The sequence below is a fragment of the Carettochelys insculpta genome, chromosome 9 (genome assembly GCF_033958435.1).
Source record: "Carettochelys insculpta isolate YL-2023 chromosome 9, ASM3395843v1, whole genome shotgun sequence".
NCBI lineage: Eukaryota > Metazoa > Chordata > Testudines > Carettochelyidae > Carettochelys > Carettochelys insculpta.
In genome coordinates this window covers 15,251,498-15,268,582 of record NC_134145.1, presented here as the reverse complement: position 1 = coordinate 15,268,582, position 17,085 = coordinate 15,251,498, and the positions used below count along the sequence as shown (strand labels likewise).

Here is a 17,085-nt window from a genome sequence, read left to right as displayed (position 1 = left end):
AGTCTGTCTATATTTTCAAAAGTAATGTGTGATTTTAGTTCCTTGGTTTTTGGGTGCCCAACCTGAAGAGTTTCAGTTTGGTAAGGTCCTTTAAAATGTCGGTGCTCAGCACTTGTCCTGGTCTTGCAAAGTACTGCATACTCTGTCCCTGATCTAGTAAAACACATGCACTTAAGGTCTGAGTTCAGTGAGACTGTTCATGAAATTAAAGTTAATCACATGCTTAAATTCTCTGTTAGATCAGGGACAGAGGCCCAGATCCTCAGCGGTATTTAGGCTCCTAACTTCCATAGGTATGGGACAAAGTGTTCAGCTCCTTGCTTGACCAAGCCCTTACTAAAGATCAGACCTTTTTCAGGAGACTACGCTGGACACCAAAAAAGAGAGTATCAAAACAAAAAGCAGTCAAGTAGCACTTTAAAGACAAGCAAAATGGTTTATTAGGTGAGCTTTCGTGGGACAGACCCACTTCTTCAGACCACAGCCAGACCAGAACAGACTCAATATTTAAGGCACAAAGAACCAAAAACAGTAAGCAAGGAGGACAAATCAGAAAAACATAATCAAGGTTATCAAGATTATGTTTTTCTGATTTGTCCTCCTTGCTTACTGTTTTTGGTTCTCTGTGCCTTAAATATTGAGTCTGTTCTGGTCTGGCTGTGGTCTGAAGAAGTGGGTCTGTCCCACGAAAGCTCACCTAATAAACCATTTTGCTAGTCTTTAAAGTGCTACTTGACTGTTTTTTGTTTTGATAGTGTATAGACTAGCACGGCTTCCTCTTTGTTACTATTCAAAAAATAGAGACATTAATAATCCCTAGTCACTTAAATAAATCTTAGCCTTAATCTTTATTATTCATTTCCGCTAATATCCTTTATAGGATAGCTCCCTTCAGGCCTAGACAGCGTGTTTGACATATTCAAACAGAGAAAATTTTACCTAATGGAACAACTCCTGTGGAAATATCACTGAATATTCTCCATAGGTTACTAGAACTGAGCCATAAATAAATGTTTCCCCACTATTTATTCAGTTCCAATTTCTCACCTACTTTGTAAAAAAAAAAATTCCCAGAACAAAAATACTTTGTTATTCATCTCAGGTTCTAAAAATACAGCTTTAGGTAATACTTTTGCACTGTATAGTTTAATTAATAGTACGTCCACCAGGAGCCCAGGATGTGTTCTTTTATGCAACTTATTTACATCCAAAATACTATTTTTCCACTTAAAAATAGTTTTATTTAACTCAAGACCAGGTATACAGTACAGCCAGTCCCAAGAGGCAAACAAGCAAGTTGGTAAAAGTTTTCTAGACTTTCAGAGTAACACCTTCCACGAAAGTCCCTTTTACAAATAAATACTTCAAAGGCTACGTGCATATCCACTGTTTTCACAACACTAGCCTGTTAAATGATCTGTTCTCCAGCCTGCCTTATCATGTGTTATCACAAAAAAAGGCAGTTGAATCTGTTTGCTCCTTAAGCCTTATGGGCCAGATTGCAATACCTTTGTTTACCTTATTCTACAACTGATCCCATTGAAATCAAATGGAGGTGGTGATAGGAAAACAGAGATTAATATGAGGGAGGGGACAGGCAGTGGGGGTTTTGTTAAGTGATGGAATTTTCAAAAGGTTTTAAAGTGATTTCAGGGCTACAACTTTTCCCATGGGATTTGTTTCTGACCTTGCACCCTCATATCTTCACTGATTGGTGATCCTCTTCTCTAGTGATTAGGCACAGTTGTTCATGGAAAGGGACTGGCTCCCTTGGAAAGTGATCATAAGAGCCAAAGTTACAGCTTTCCTTGTAAGTGAATTACTGACCTTGTTTAGAGGGTTCTACTCTCTGTGGAATTCTACTCCTGGAGATTAGCCAATGCAGGAACTGCCTTTTTAGGCAGCAGGCTAAACAGAGCTGTGTAATTACTACTGCAATAAAACTGGCAGTCTGTCCTGGAAGTGGCTCTCTACCCTTATAAGGCGAAAGACAGGTATTTCCTCATGACCATATTTGGTACTTCAGGAAAACATACTATCAAGGTAAACTAGCACCTCCCGAAAGAACATCATCAGGATCACATGCAGCTGAGAGTTTCAAATGTGAGATAGTTGCATAATACCCAGGGTCATGTACTTTGTCTCTCTGTAGCACCTACCAACCGAGAAGCTCAAAGCACTTGTAATATTGAATTAGGCCCTCACCACCTTCATGAAGCAGGGAAGCTTCATTAATTAAAAGATATCTGCAAATTTGAGAAAGCAGATGGTAGGTGGGAGAACAGCATGTCATTTTAATGCTACATTTTAAGGCTATGAAACCAAAATTTTCAAGAGTGGGTGCTGAATGTCAGGCATCTTAATCTATATTTAGCCACATAAGTGGCCAGATTTGCAGAGGTGCCGAGTAACTGTAGTTTCTATTGATTTAAACAGGCGCTGCAAGATTCTCATCAAATCAGAAAAGCAGCCCGTATATTTCAGAGCTTAACTTTAGCAAACATAAAAATCTTGTCCTAAGTCCCTTCCACTCAGAGCTGCTTTGGAGACATAATTATAGGTAGTGAAAAGGAAAGGTGTCTTCCCTTTGTTCACATATTTCATGACATTGCTGAATGAGATATTTTGAAATTAAATATTTAGGTGCATTTTCAAAACACTTCAGCTCCAAGGTAACTAGCCGTCTAACAAATATGCCCTCTAATCTTTTCCAGCTATGTGTGGATTTTTTCCATCCAGGTGCGGAATTATATGCACCAAAGCATGTGTGAATGTGCACCACCAGCAGAAACAAAAACCCAGCTGTGGGCAATCTGCTAACCAGCTGGGTGGAATTGGAACCTATCCTCAGCAGCCCACAAGTGCACAGCTAACAGGGAACCCTGATCTAAACCCTAGATTCTGACACCTATAGGGCTATGTATACACAAGAAGCATCTATTGACAGAAGTTACTGTTACAAGAGATCTTCTGGCAAAACTTCTGTCAACAGATCTCATCTACACACAAAGGCAAATGAAAAGAGCAATTAGCTCTGTCGACAGAGATTAGCCGGACTGCCCAGCCACTCTCTTGACAGAATGGCCAAGCAGAAGCTCAGCAAAAAGAGCTGCCTGGCGAACTGGAACCCTGTCTGTTGACAGAAGGGCTCCCGGAGTGTTACACGGCTTTTTTGTTGACAGAAAAAGGTCAACAAAGACATCTTCCTCAACACAGAGAGGCAAAAGGCTGCCAGCAGATGTGCTGGGTTTTGTTGACAGTCTATTGACAAAGCAAATTTTGCCTGTAGATGCTTGACATTTTTTTTCAACAGAAGCCAGTGTTGTTGGAAAAACCCTCTCATGCAGATGTAGCCCTAATCTTGTAGCTAGAGTCCCCATTTTCAGCTTCGCAGTGAGCCACACGACTTCTGCTGAATGAACCCTGCAGATGCTGAAGTTTCTGCTTGCAGGCAGAGGCACTGCTGCCACACTCTAGACATCCAGATGCCTATCTCCTGCCCAAGTCCTACAAGAAATTACAATCAGAGAAAACAGGCATTTGACCAGTTACATAGACCCTGATCTGACAGGTGTGCTAAGAGACCACCTACCAAATCAGGTATTGTTCAAAATCTGGCAAAGTAGCTTTCATCCCAGTGGTTATAGCACTTGCCTGTGATGTGGCAGACCAAAGGGGAGAAAGGGTCTGAGCTCAAAGATGCTTCCCATGAGACAGATACTCTCACAACTGAGCTACGGGATATGCTGAAGTGCACAGTGTCTCCTGATGGAGCTATTCCACTGTGAATAAGTAGTAAAAGAATAAGGGGAGGAGAGGCACTGAATCCTTGATCTCCCAAGCAGGCTTCAGAGGACCAGTGACTATTCTCCATAAGTACTTCTCCATTGTGGAACGGTCTTTGGGCCAGAGAGACAGAGCATGTAAATAACTCTGGAGTCTGGTGGTCCTCAGGGCAGTCCTGTAGGGGTGCCATGTTGCAGTCCCCCTCCTCTATATATCGCCCACAGTAGCATAGCTGGGCCCAGCAGTGGGGAGCCACAAAGTAAAACCCAATATGTCTTCATGCTGTTTTTCTTTCATTTTCAATTAGATCCATTAGCTAAAAGTGGGTATTTCATTTTTCTTGTGTACACAAGCTCTGTTGGAATTTGAAAGAGAAAGAAGGAACCTAATGAGGCAGCATAAGGGTTTTTAGCTTACAATTTCTTTGGACGAGCGCTTTATTCATGAAGGTCAAAGCTTCAACTGAGTTATATAGCCCACCCTGAACAACTGTCTACAACATCTTATACAGCACCATTATGGAGTCTTCATGTGCTAAATACTTTTACTAGAAACCAAGTTTAGATACAGAGAGGAAGCCATGCTAGTCTATACACGATCAAAACAAAAAGCAGTCAAGTAGCACTTTAAAGACTAGCAAAATAGTTTATTAGGTGAGCTTTCATGGGACAGACCCACTTCTTCAGACCATAGCCAGACCAGATACAATAGCCCAGATTCTGAAAGCTATTTATGCTCTTGACTTCCACTGAAATCAGTAGAACACCTCTGAAGATCTGTTTCCCTCCACTGCCAAAACTCTAAAAATCTAGAGATACACCCTGTATCCCTCCACCAACTGGTACAACTCCCTTATGTATAATCTTTAGAATGTTATCACAGAGGTAGTCGTGTTAGTCTGTACCTTCAAGAACAATAAGAAGTCCTGTGGCACCTTATAGACTAACAGATAGGGACCCCACTCTTTAAATTCCCCTCTGAAACTCACGCTTTAGAATGTTGAGATCAACTCTGCAGGCCCTCCAGACAGGAAAGCACTGTCGCTGTAAAGCTAAGGTCATACCTGAAAAATTAAAAGGCTTCTTGCAAGAGCAAGATTCCTCCTCTTACAAAGCACTGCACATCCCTTATAAAGAGCAGGGCTCTATTTCATTTCCTTGAAACGCTCTATGTATTTGGAAAATGTATTCTATTAGAAAACATGCTATTTAAAACATATTAGTTACCTTGTTGAACATGATTTAGATGCCTCTGTAGATTCTAATAAGTGATGGTAAAGAATCGCTTAGCCAATGGTGGCAAAGATGGGTTAGCTATAATCTGTGAACTTTTTTTAAACATGGCTGTCTTTGTCTACACTAAGGGCAAAAAATCAAGTTTAACATCATTTTATAACATGTTGCATTTCCCAATAGAGAGAAGGCCTGAAACCCAGTAAAAGCTTCTAAAAATGATCTAGAACTACTCTTATCTAAAACTATATTACAAATTAAACAAGTAGATTGTGAGCTATCAGAATTATAAATAAATGTCTCCTCCCACCAGAAAGGGAGAAGATTCCCAGATCTTCAGCAGGATAAATTCTCCACACTTAGCCTTGAAGTGAAGGGTCAGGAGATATTGGGCCTGAAATTTGTCACTAATTCAGGAATGAAAGTTACCCATCCTGTGCCTCAGACCAGAATGATTTGTGATCAGAATTCTACATTTAGAGAAAGAAAAACATCTTTGTGACTGATTTTTTTTAAAGTTTTTCAAGGGTTAGGAGTAGTCTTGGTAGAAATAAATTAACAGACAGCTTGTAGGCAAGGTTGTCAAAGGTAGATGGTAAGTGCAATTTATCAGATGGATCGCTCCACCATATATGTGGTACATTGACGTATCTTATCTTCACAGCCCTACAACCAAAATAAACCACACAGCAGTCTTGGAGTCTGGGAGTGTGTTGTTTTAAATGCACACGCCTTAAGGTGATGACCTATAATATACCCCACATCTTTATGTAAGACAACATCAAAACAAATGTAAGCTGTATTTTTCCTCTTGGGGCTCCCCACTCAAACCCTTTGATGTTTTGCTCTTAATTGTTTCTTATTATTGCACTACGAGTTTTCCCTGAGATGACACGATAATCTAAATGGTATGCAATCCCATCCATCCCGATGATTCCCAAGGTCTTTAACACAGAGATTGTTTTTATAGAACACAGCAACACTACACCAAAGGATACCCGATATAAATGAAACCAAAAGGGGTATTTAGATGAGTACATTCTGTCTAGGTTGGAATTTTGGCCAGGATACAAAAGTTAATGCCCAGAGAGTCTTGGGAAAAAGAAATTCTAATGCAGACACAGCAAAAGAAAGTGCTTCTTGCAACTAAGTGTTTTTTAAAATCCGGCCACTTACTTAGAGATCTTAGATGCTTTTGAAAACCTGATTGTATCTATATGCATTCAAATAGGATGAAATCCTGGACCTGCTGAAGTGAATAGCAGTTTTGACCTTGACTTCAATGGAGCCAATATTTCACCACTAGTAGGTAAGCACCAGGGACTGTTAATAAAAAAATAAAACATTCTCACTGAGTAATTTATTCTCTATTTTTCACTTTAATTTTTTAGCATTTCTTTACATTTCAAAGGTGTATATATCCATTCTGTATGTGTCCTTGCTCAAATACTTGTTTACAGGCAGGTTATTACAGGGTGTGATTTTTTGTAAATGCTATACAAGAAGTTAATTAGTGTATTATATAGTTCTGGGCTTTTTCAGGTCCACTATCAATAAAGGCTTGGATTCACAAGAATATTTAGACTCCAAATTTCCAGGGAGTGTACTAGAAATTGGAGCTTAAGTACTTTTGTGGATCTGAGCCAAAATGCCTAAATTTTAAGTGCACACTATGTCTAAACCTGTGTAACCGGAAAACCAAGAAAACACAAACAGCTGTCCTGTTTTTGGACAGCTATTTATATCATGCATTTGTACCATTAATGTACATCTATCAATTAAGCTTTACCAAGGTTGTTAATATTTCTTTCTATTGTTCTTAGCTGTGGACTTGCCCAGCTGCTGTGCATGCAGGAAGTGGGAACTCCCATAAGAATTGGAAACACCCTCTTTTGGCTTGGAAGACACCCTTCTCAGAAAGTGCTTTTTGAATTCACTGTGTATAAACACAACACTAGCAGAAGAGCAAATATATACATATACTCAACACAGGGAGGGCACAGAAAAAAACAAAAATAAATTAAATGCATTGTTTTTATTCTGCAGGATGCTAAAGTAGGTCTGAAAACAGCTCAACGTGAAAGGGAAAATACTAAACTTTAATGACAACTTTTCTGCTATTTTTATGATACATGTTGTATGGTGACAGCACAACAAAAAGCCACAGAGGATTTTGGTACTAACCCAACAAGACTTTGCTTTCATATGCATAACAAATACTTTTAAAGGCGTCTTGCTCCTTGCTAGATTCCCCACCCTGCCTATCCCTATAAAAACCACTAGGCACCGGAACATTTCACCAGAAGGCTCGTTTTCCCATGGGGCACTAGTCTCAGAGGGGTAGCCATGCTTATCTGTAGCTTCACGAAAAAAAAAACAAGCAGTCCTGTAGCACCTTAAAGACTAACACTTTCATTTATTAGGTATTCCTGTTCATTTCAAAGGTTGTTATAGGTTTCTCAAGGTGTCAGTATAGTGCCTCATTAGGGGACAGCATAAAGTAATACGAAATCCGAGCTGCCCTGAAAATGTACCTATGGATGCTCCAGTATGGGCTTTTCGTCACTAAATGTCCCCCTAGAGGCTTAACTCTTTGCTACTGATGTACATATATCCTCTTTGATTGGGCTGTCTCCTGGGAGCCCAGACAATGGCTTCGTTCTAAGGGGAACCGCCACCGGGCTTTCTTTTTCCCCAGAATAATTTGAAGTTAAATAACGTTGACAGCAAACGTTTACCAAAGATGTGTATTGTTCCAGCAACGCCCATATCAAATTCAAGTGCAGAAGTATGTGTTTGCAGTATGTGCTGAGGTTCAGCAAGGCAGAGTTTTCGCAACCCTGCACAACAGGATGGAGCATTAAGGCTGGCATGCTGCTCCCATGCAAGGCTTGACATGAACTCCATGGCACCTTGGCAGGGCACAGGGACATTCTGCAGCTTTATTGGCACAGCACAGTCTTGAGAAGAGGCTTCGTGTGGCTGAATTGCTGGCAAATTTGCTGCTGCCTCTAGACCAGATGTGCAAGAAACAACTTCAAAATGCAGGGGAATGAGCAGCATTGAAGTTCATTCATCGAAGCTATTAGCACCAGATCCGCTCTTGAAATGGGAGTAACATCACTGACTTCAATGACTGCCTCTGAGCGCTACTGAGAATCTGCCCCTTCGGCTAGTTAGAACATTATTAGGAACAAGGCTCCACTGTACAGATATGTGGGAAGCCTCTGCCCTGAGGTGCTTACACTTGAGTTGCTTCTCTTGTGCTTACACTTGAGTTGTTTCTCTTGTGTCTAGAGCATGGAAGGCATTAGGATTATTGGATTATTTTAATAATTGCCAAGAAACTGTGTGGCCTTGATCAGGATTCATTGCCTCTATGCCTCAGTTTCCCCATCTGGGCATGTGAAAGCATGCCTATCTCAAAATTTTTGCCAGGAGAAAATCGTTACCCTGAGCAAAGCATCTCACTATCCTCTCACGGAAGACACTGAATGCAAAAGGATTATTATTCTGCAAACACAAATTAATGCCAACAGATTTGCTCAAAATACTCAACTTGCCCAACCCAAAGCAACAGACAAACTTCTGGGAATTACATGGCAGGAAGTGCCAAGACACAGCCCTCCACTCCTAAAATATGGTTCTGAAACCCCCATTCTGTGACCACTGCTGTGTACTTTGTTTTGTTTCACCAGCTACAGCACTCAAAATCCCATGCAGAAATTCTCATTTACAGCATCATACAATGATAAGAAAGAAGAGTCTGAAATATGCCTTTCCTTCCTGTGCTCTGCTTCTACTCTTGCAATTAACAGGCTAATTAGTTCCTTAGCTCTCCCCAGTGCAGCTCAGCTAGTAATTAGTCATTCCTTTCCTCTATCAGGCCCCCCCTTGGGGGAGGGGAGAATTAATTAGTTTTGCAGTGACCAGAAAGTGTTGGTTCAAGGTGTCATCACAGAAATGTAGGACTGGAAGAGGGTCTTCTAGCTCATGTGCTCAGGCTGAACCCCATATTCCTAGACTATCCCTAACAGGTCTTTGTCTAACCTGTTCTTAAAAGCCTCCAATAATGAGGATTCCACTGGAGGACCGGAAATGGTAAATGACACTGGTCTGAGATCCAGCATCTGTATTCTGTCCTGAATAAGTGCTAAAAAAAGTACCACAAGACTGAAGAACTAATAAACACATTGATATCCTGCAGTATAACAGGAGTTGAAGAAAAGGCATTGCACCACTGAGAAACCAGGTATGCTATGTGTACCGTGGTACAGACCAGTGGTTCTCAAGCTTTCTAATAACATGAAGTCCCTTCCCTGTGGCACCTGGAATCAATTCTGAGACACTTCTATAGTAATATATCTAGTTGCTGCCATCAACAGATCACAAAGCACTTTACAGGCAAGGTCAGTACACAAGCACAGTCAGGAAATGACTTGACCATCATCCAGCAAGTCAGTGGCAGAACTGAGAATAGAACCCAGAGCTTCTGAATCCTGTCCCATAAACTAGCTTCAGTTCTACTCATCTACTTGAGTGGAGGTGAGAACTTTTTCTTAGACAGGTGTATAAATGAAAATACTTTATTCATTACCATCACTTTGGAATAGGTGAGCAGATTTTTGCCTGCCCCTCTGAAATCTCATGATTTGTGTTGAAAGCATAGACATAGATATACATCGTCATATTCCCTCACTGATATAGTGACAGATGTTCATAAATACAAAAAGAAAATGTATGATTATTATTTTATGAGCTCTAGCTGAATTTGGTGCTTCCACTGAAATGACCCTGGATGTTTGACCTAGATGGACACTTGAAGCACCTGGCAACAAGGTGTAAACATCCACACCCTGAACATCTATGCCTGAGCTTGCTACCTTGCCAAATACACACCTTTTGCTAGGTCACATCATTAGCTGTTCCCACATACATGCCTGTGCACCATTAGCTTTGACCCTTTATCTTAAAGTACACTTATTTCATCTCGATGTTTATGAGGTACTAAAAAAGGTATTTTAATGTATTTTGTTTGCTCCCAAAGAACCAAGTAAATAGAATGTCTTCTCAACCTGACTAGTGCATCGCACAAATGCACTAATGGTTTGTGCTACACTGACTCTAGCACGTGTGCACTTCTCTCCTGCCCAGCATTTTGTACTCCTGTGCAGTCAGTAAGATCCCAAGGTGATATCAATACCAGTTTTCTATAGTACTGTCTGTGTCTGCATCTTCTCTGAACTATCATCATGTCCACTCCATGCCCTCCTCTTTCTTAGCCATTCAGTAACCCCCATTTCACCTACAAACTGACCTCAGAACAAAATTACTTTGCTAACACAACTGATATTTTTCACACATCCTGCACAGGCTGCCATCATACAAGCTTCCTTACGGATCACTGTCAATTTACTCTATGTCCAGAGCCTCAGCTGTCCTGTCCATAGGATGAGGTGCGGTGGCCACACTGGGCTCTGGCACAGCCATCCTATGGACATGAGTAAGAATTACGTGGGACAGGGCACAATGGCAGGTGCAACTGGAGTCAGCAGAAGCCACAGGGGATCACCTATCCCTGGCCTCATCCTCTCTCCTCTGCATTCACTCTGTGAAGTAAACAGCAGTTTGTCTGCTCTCTCACTGCCTCCTGGCCCATTGAGCCATGTTTCTCCATGGACTGGGAGGCAGCAGTGGAGTGCTGCATGGTGAGAGTGGGGAGAAGGAGGGATGTGAACCCAGCAACTGCTGCTGCTGTCTGCTGCCCACCCTCCTGCCCCAGGTAATCCCTGACTAGCCTAGCCAGGGAGGGACCGGGGTCAGGGTGAGGACAGAGCAGGGAAGGAAGGGGGCATACGATGCGAGGTAGGGGTGTGGTGTGTGTCCAAAGCCCCGTGTCTGGGGGCCTGGGGAGGGCTGGAATGGGCCCTGCCCCCTCGCAAGACAGTCCTGCCCAGGCCATTCTAAAATGCTTCCTCGCCCTGCACAATGGCCTCAGCTGATGGCCAACAACAATGGTTCTCTGGTGTGAACATCAACTCTTTAAAAGTCAGCTTGATACCACCACCTCATTTAGCATAGTATACGTACAACAGCAATGAATAACAATTTTCAGTAACAGCCTAGGTCCAGATTTGAACACACAACCTACTGATGAAAGGCTCCAAAACTAATTATAAACTCCCAGAACTGCAGTCCTTTCCACTCGTGCCTTTCTGAACTCACACAGATTCAGTTCCTTTGCTGTGCTATCTGCAGACTTTCCATCTTTCCTCTTTGCCAAGAGCCCTGCTGCACTAAGAGTTACTGATATAGTATAAGGTTTCAGCTTTGATAGGAAGCCAAGTTATTAATTAAAAATACAAGCATTCCATAGCCTTTCGGGGGCCATAATCAAATGGCTTTGGAAAGGAAGGCTATCTTATCAAAGGCTCTACATTGTTAACTCTCATTAATCTCAAGTTTTCAGTCATAACAGATAAATAAAAATCAATAGTGTTTGTTGTCATTACTTACCGAGAAAAATGTGCTATTGAAACACACTTTTTGGAAATGTTAACAAGTGAGACCTTGAAATACAACAGCACTCATGAACCTTGGTGCTCCACAATGGAAATGGAATTCAGTCAAGCATGAATGAAGTTTCCAGAGTTGTTCTTTTTTCCTCAGGCCTGTTAAACATCTTTCAAGGCTGTGCAGTCATCCACCCCTCCCCCCACTGTATTTGTATATTTCTATTTGTGTTATAAATAATAGACTTTTTTATGCTGCCTGCAGGCTGTGCCCACCATGCTGGAAACAACCTTCTGTTTCCCATATGTTACATATCCTCCCACTCCTTCATCATAGCTCACCTTCAAACCCACTTCTTTCTCTGGACCCCTACTGCTAATCAGCTGCTGCTCTGCCAGCTTTCCTTTCTGCAGTGCATATATCCCCAACTGTAAACAACTCTACAGGACAGTCAGTGACTGTCCAGCTGTGTGTTTCATAAAGTAGCATTGCACACCTCTGGTGATGCAGAAATTATAAACAAGAGATGTACTAAAACCATGATATTCAGATTTGGAACGTCCTAAATGTTTGGGGCATTAAAGTCCAAGATTTTGGCTCACATGCATTGTCTGATAATTCACAATGAGAATCAACTTTCACCAAGGCAGTATAAAAACAAAAAAGCAGTCAAGTAGCACTTTAAAGACTAACAAAATAATTTATTAGGTGAGCTTTTGTGGGACAAACCCACTTGATAGTATATAGACTACATGGCTCCCTCTCTGTTACAAGCCAGTATATTGATGAAAGCATATTGTGCAATGACTTCAGCTAGTTGTAAAGTAAAATGTTTCCCAGTATGTATTTGGTGATTATTCAATCATCTACAGAGCTAAATGAGAAGGGGAAAAATATTAGTCAATATTACATAACAGGTGATGAGGAAAATAATCACCTGTTTGTAAATTCTATTTGTTCAACTCCAAAGGTAAGTAGGCCATTCCTCTTCTTCTAATTGTTAAATATAAATACTAGAGGCTCCAATTATTTACACAAAATGTGGGGAAAATGTGGTCAGTGGTTTTTCCTGTACTTCTGCACATGAGAATAGTCTGTCACTTGCCTTACCACAACTGATGCCATTGTTGCTGTCCTGGCTCAGGAGTAACCCAAAATATCTTGCAAAGTCTCCCAGTTTTACCCTTTCTCTTTCATTGGCAGCTAGTCTCTCTCATCTAGCATTTTCTTCCATTCCATCAATACATAACTGGAGGAAATTCACCAATTAATTCAAATGACTGGGGTGGGAGGAGTGGAAGGGGCTAAAGGACTGACCAGTAGCAAGACTGAAAGGGATAAATATGTATAGCTCGGCTAAATGATGACTAATAGGCAATGGAGGATAATCATTTACAAGTGTTTGCGGTGTTGTTGTAAATGTGTTGGTCCCAGGATATTAGAGAGACAAGGTGAGTGAGGCAATATATTTTATTGGACCAACTTCTGCTGGTCACAGAGACAAGCTTTGAGCTTACAGAGCTTTTTTTCTGTCTCACCAAGAGAGATTGTCTTTTTTACCAACAGAAGATGGTCCAAGAAAAGACATTACCTCACTCATTTTGTCTCTAATCTACAGGTGTTTGCAATTCTGATAAACCACTTTCATAGGTCCTTTTCAAATGTAAAGACCAGGAACAGCATTCTCTCCTGCTTTATAGGAAACCTAAACTGTCAGCTGCTGTCTCTCACTATGCAAGGTAAACTTGAGAAGATCAAACAAAAAGCAGTCAAGTAGCACTTTAAAGACTAGCAAAATAATTCATTAGGTGAGCTTTCGTGGGACAGACCCACTTCTTGTGGGTCTGTCCCACAAAAGCTCACCTAATGAATTATTTTGCTAGTCTTTAAAGTGCTACTTGACTGCTTTTTGTTTTGATAGTATATAGACTCGCACAGCTCCCTCTCTGTTACTATGGAGAAGATTCAGTGTTTCCCACTCCTACTGTTCTTGAGGGATTGTGGTACTGAACAAAGCCCGAAGATTAAAGGTATGAGGCAAGGGGGAAAAATATTCTCAAAGCTCCTATAGTAATGTGGAAAGAGGTGGGTGAAAAATGAGAGACACTTTGAATTCAGGTTTCTTTTTTTAAGCACATTACAAGGAAGAGGTATTTTCTTTTCACAAGTATTGTTTCCTTTGCAACTGGAGTTGAGACTGCTATTTTTGACCTTTTCAAATGATCAACCAACCAACCAAACAAAAACAAAACCCCCAAAAGAACCCCAAAAACCAAAAATTAAAACAAAAACAAAAACAAAGATCAGGAGCTAGCAAGCAATTACTGATAAATCACACAGTATTTCAAATGAATTCTAACTGTTTAAACTTATGCTTTATTTTTAAGTTTTCAAAGTGCCTGACTCCTTCTGCAAGTGTTACCAAAAAATTGCTCACTGCAAGAATGGAAACAAGTAACAGACCCATTTTTCCTCAAGACCAAATATAATTCATGAAGATGTGTGTGTGAGAAATGTTAATTTGTTCCTGAAAAGGCCATATAATTATTCAGATCATCCACGTACTCCATGAATCCCTGAACTGAATGATTACAGAACTCTGTGAATCAAAATCCGTATTATCATTGTTCAAAGCATCTGCCTGCCACATCAATGGACATATGTAGTTAATTTCCAGTTCCCATCAACAAGTAAGTCTACGCAGGCATGTAAACTGATCTCATCTACAAACTGCTATATTCTCTTCATCTCACTACACCATTTCTTCAGATCAGGAAAGGGATAGGGGAGAGGGAAGGCCTAAAGTAATGGTTGATTCAGGGATCTATTCAACAAAAATTCCCAGTTCTGCTGGCCAGAGAGACTCAAAATCCCTGCACCAATGGGGCCTGATTCTGATTCGTATCTTCTCAGGTTATGTCTGCCCTGCAACAGTGTGTGCACTTCCCAGTCCAGATAAACAGATGCACTGAAAATAAGTATGAATGTTATGACACAGGAAGAGGGGCTGGCTAGCCACTCAAGTATTGGCCCACAAGGATGGATGGACTTTAATTTGAGTGGCTAACCTGTGCTGCTCTCTGTACATCACTCACATTTCTATTTTTAGCACACTAGCTTGAGCAGAGCTGAGATGTGTCTCACAGAACAGGTAGGTACCGTCCCAGATGCAGTGGATACAGATTCTTGAGTTCCATAGCACTGAAGGAATCTTAATTGGTCAGTGGGTGTTAAACCAAGATTCCCAATCCTCCACTGAGCAGATAGCCATCACTCATTTCAGAGGAATGATACACAGGCTTGTCTAAACAAGCAGGAAGAAACAGAACAAGAAACAAAGTCATTTTTTTCCTTTGGTTTCAAAGCTGTCCAACTATACTCATCATTTATGACCAGCTTCACTGTACATTGCACAACTTGCAAAACAGCCTCTAAGTGAGAATCAGTTCATATAATTAGTGTTTGGCGGCTATCCACCCTAGCAATAGGCCATCTTAGCAGCTTGTTTCTAGCCAAACTGGAATGACCTACTTTGACCCTGTCCAGTTCTGAAACTCCACCTTTGAGACAGGAAGGAAGTCAAAGCCTGCCTGGTAGCAAAGTGGGTGGAAAAAAAAATAACACCTGCACAACAGCACACTAGTGACCCACTCTAACACTCACTGAAGTCAATGAAAAACTTTGTTTTACAAAAGGGTCCTTGGATCAGACCCCAAGGGAGCAGTAACCTGTTTTTTTCAGTTCAGGTACATAAATGTGGCTCAAGAGAGTCTTGAATGGTACAGACATTATTTTTCATTACATCTTAAGTTGACTTTAAATGTTAACATCCAAGTAAAGTTATGTACATTAAATAGTGTTTCTAGATAAATTAAGAATTATTGCAATCTTATTTAACACTATTAAGATCTGAAAATAATCTACATGAGGAAATTGACTGGAATAACTATTGTGCAATAGGCCCCATGCAAACGCTTTTATTCCAAAGTAGCCCAAATGCTTCAAGACATTTAGATTCCTAACTCCCATATATTTCACAGGGAATGAGGCATCTAAAACCCTTTTCAGGATCAAGGGCTCTCTCTGGTTAAGTTTAATAAGAGATTAAGCTAACACAGGTGTTCTTACTCTGGAATAAGATTGTTCACAGAGGGAATTATTCTAGAATAGCTACAGTGCTTTAAATTCACACTTTACTTCTTCCAGAGTAAATTTTTACTCTAGAAAAAACCTTTAAAAACTTGATAATTACACTGACAGAACATACAGATAGCACAAGAGAGGGTAGTAAGTAAAAGTAAAGATTTCCCATTATTAAACAGACAAATGAGAAACTTTAATATATCCTTATGGAACATAATTTTTAGTAACATCTTGAGGGAAGTTTTGATGATGCAGGAAGAAATTAAAAAAACTGTAAAACAATGAATGTGTCCAGTACTTAACAGGCTTATCATGGATTTAGAGACTAATTTATATGCACTGACAAGTACTTTTTAAACTACTTAAAGAGTTGGAGTTCTAGTTGTGTGCTACACAAAATTTAAGTTTTCTGGAACATGGTTACTTGATGACTTACATGTACTATGACAATACAGAGAATCTTCACATAGTAGACAACACGTTCAGGAGTGAATTTAAAATATCCTACTGCAAACTATTATTCCAGATGCTACAAAGACTGCATGTTCCAGACAGACCAGTTATTTTTCCATAACAGCAATAAAGATTAAACCTCTCTAATCTGGAACTCTCATCAGACACCATCTGTAACTCAGCATGATTTTAGTTAGCTGGATGACCAATTATTGTGGGTATGGCCAAGTTTCCTGTGGTCCTATAAGGGTTGTTTACAGCCACCAGTCCTGGATGTCAGTATTTCTGTGTTGTTACTTAGCTGTAACATACCCCTAAATGCCTTCTAACAATCCAGTTGTTCATGTGCTTGACAATATTGACTTCCCAGGGTCCAACAAATTCTTTCGTGCAGCACGGGCCAGGTCCCAAGTGCGCCTGACAAGAGAGGTTCAACCTGTACTAGTTCTTTTGCAAGTTAATATACTCAAATTCAAGGGGAGGCCACTAAGTAAAAAAATTTCAAACTGAAAGAAGAGACTGGGAAAATCATTGACAAAACTAGTGATCTATGGCATTTATTTCTGCTTGAGATTTTTATTATTTTAAAAAAAATCCCATTTGGAAAAGTAAAGAATGTTACTAGACTGCTTCCTTTTTTAAAGTACCTGATTCACATCCATGAACAACTTTCAGTTTTGCATATAGTAAGAGCTCATTCAACATGGGGGGCCAAATTTTCTTCCACAGTAACCTAGCGAAGTGTCACAGAACAGGGTCAATTTAAACCCATTGGCATAACTTCTTTTTAACTGCTCTGTTTGTTAGGCGCCTAAGACATGAGTGATATATTAGTGTTCTCGCCTCTTCCCCTGTCCTTATGCGCTGCATGAGTGGTGCTGCAGCCGCGGCTCCGTCCACCCCAAAGGCGGCGGCATGCCCGTGACTCCCGGGAGCGCGGATCTCGCAGGGGTTTCAC

The 17,085-nt window shown here is 40.6% G+C and overlaps 1 protein-coding gene across 4 annotated transcripts in view; it reads right to left on the bottom strand.

The window, feature by feature from the left end:
• Positions 1–17,085, bottom strand: part of FGGY (FGGY carbohydrate kinase domain containing) — a 478,496-nt gene that overhangs the window by 415,208 nt on the left and 46,203 nt on the right. The gene's annotated exons all lie outside the window — the stretch shown is intronic.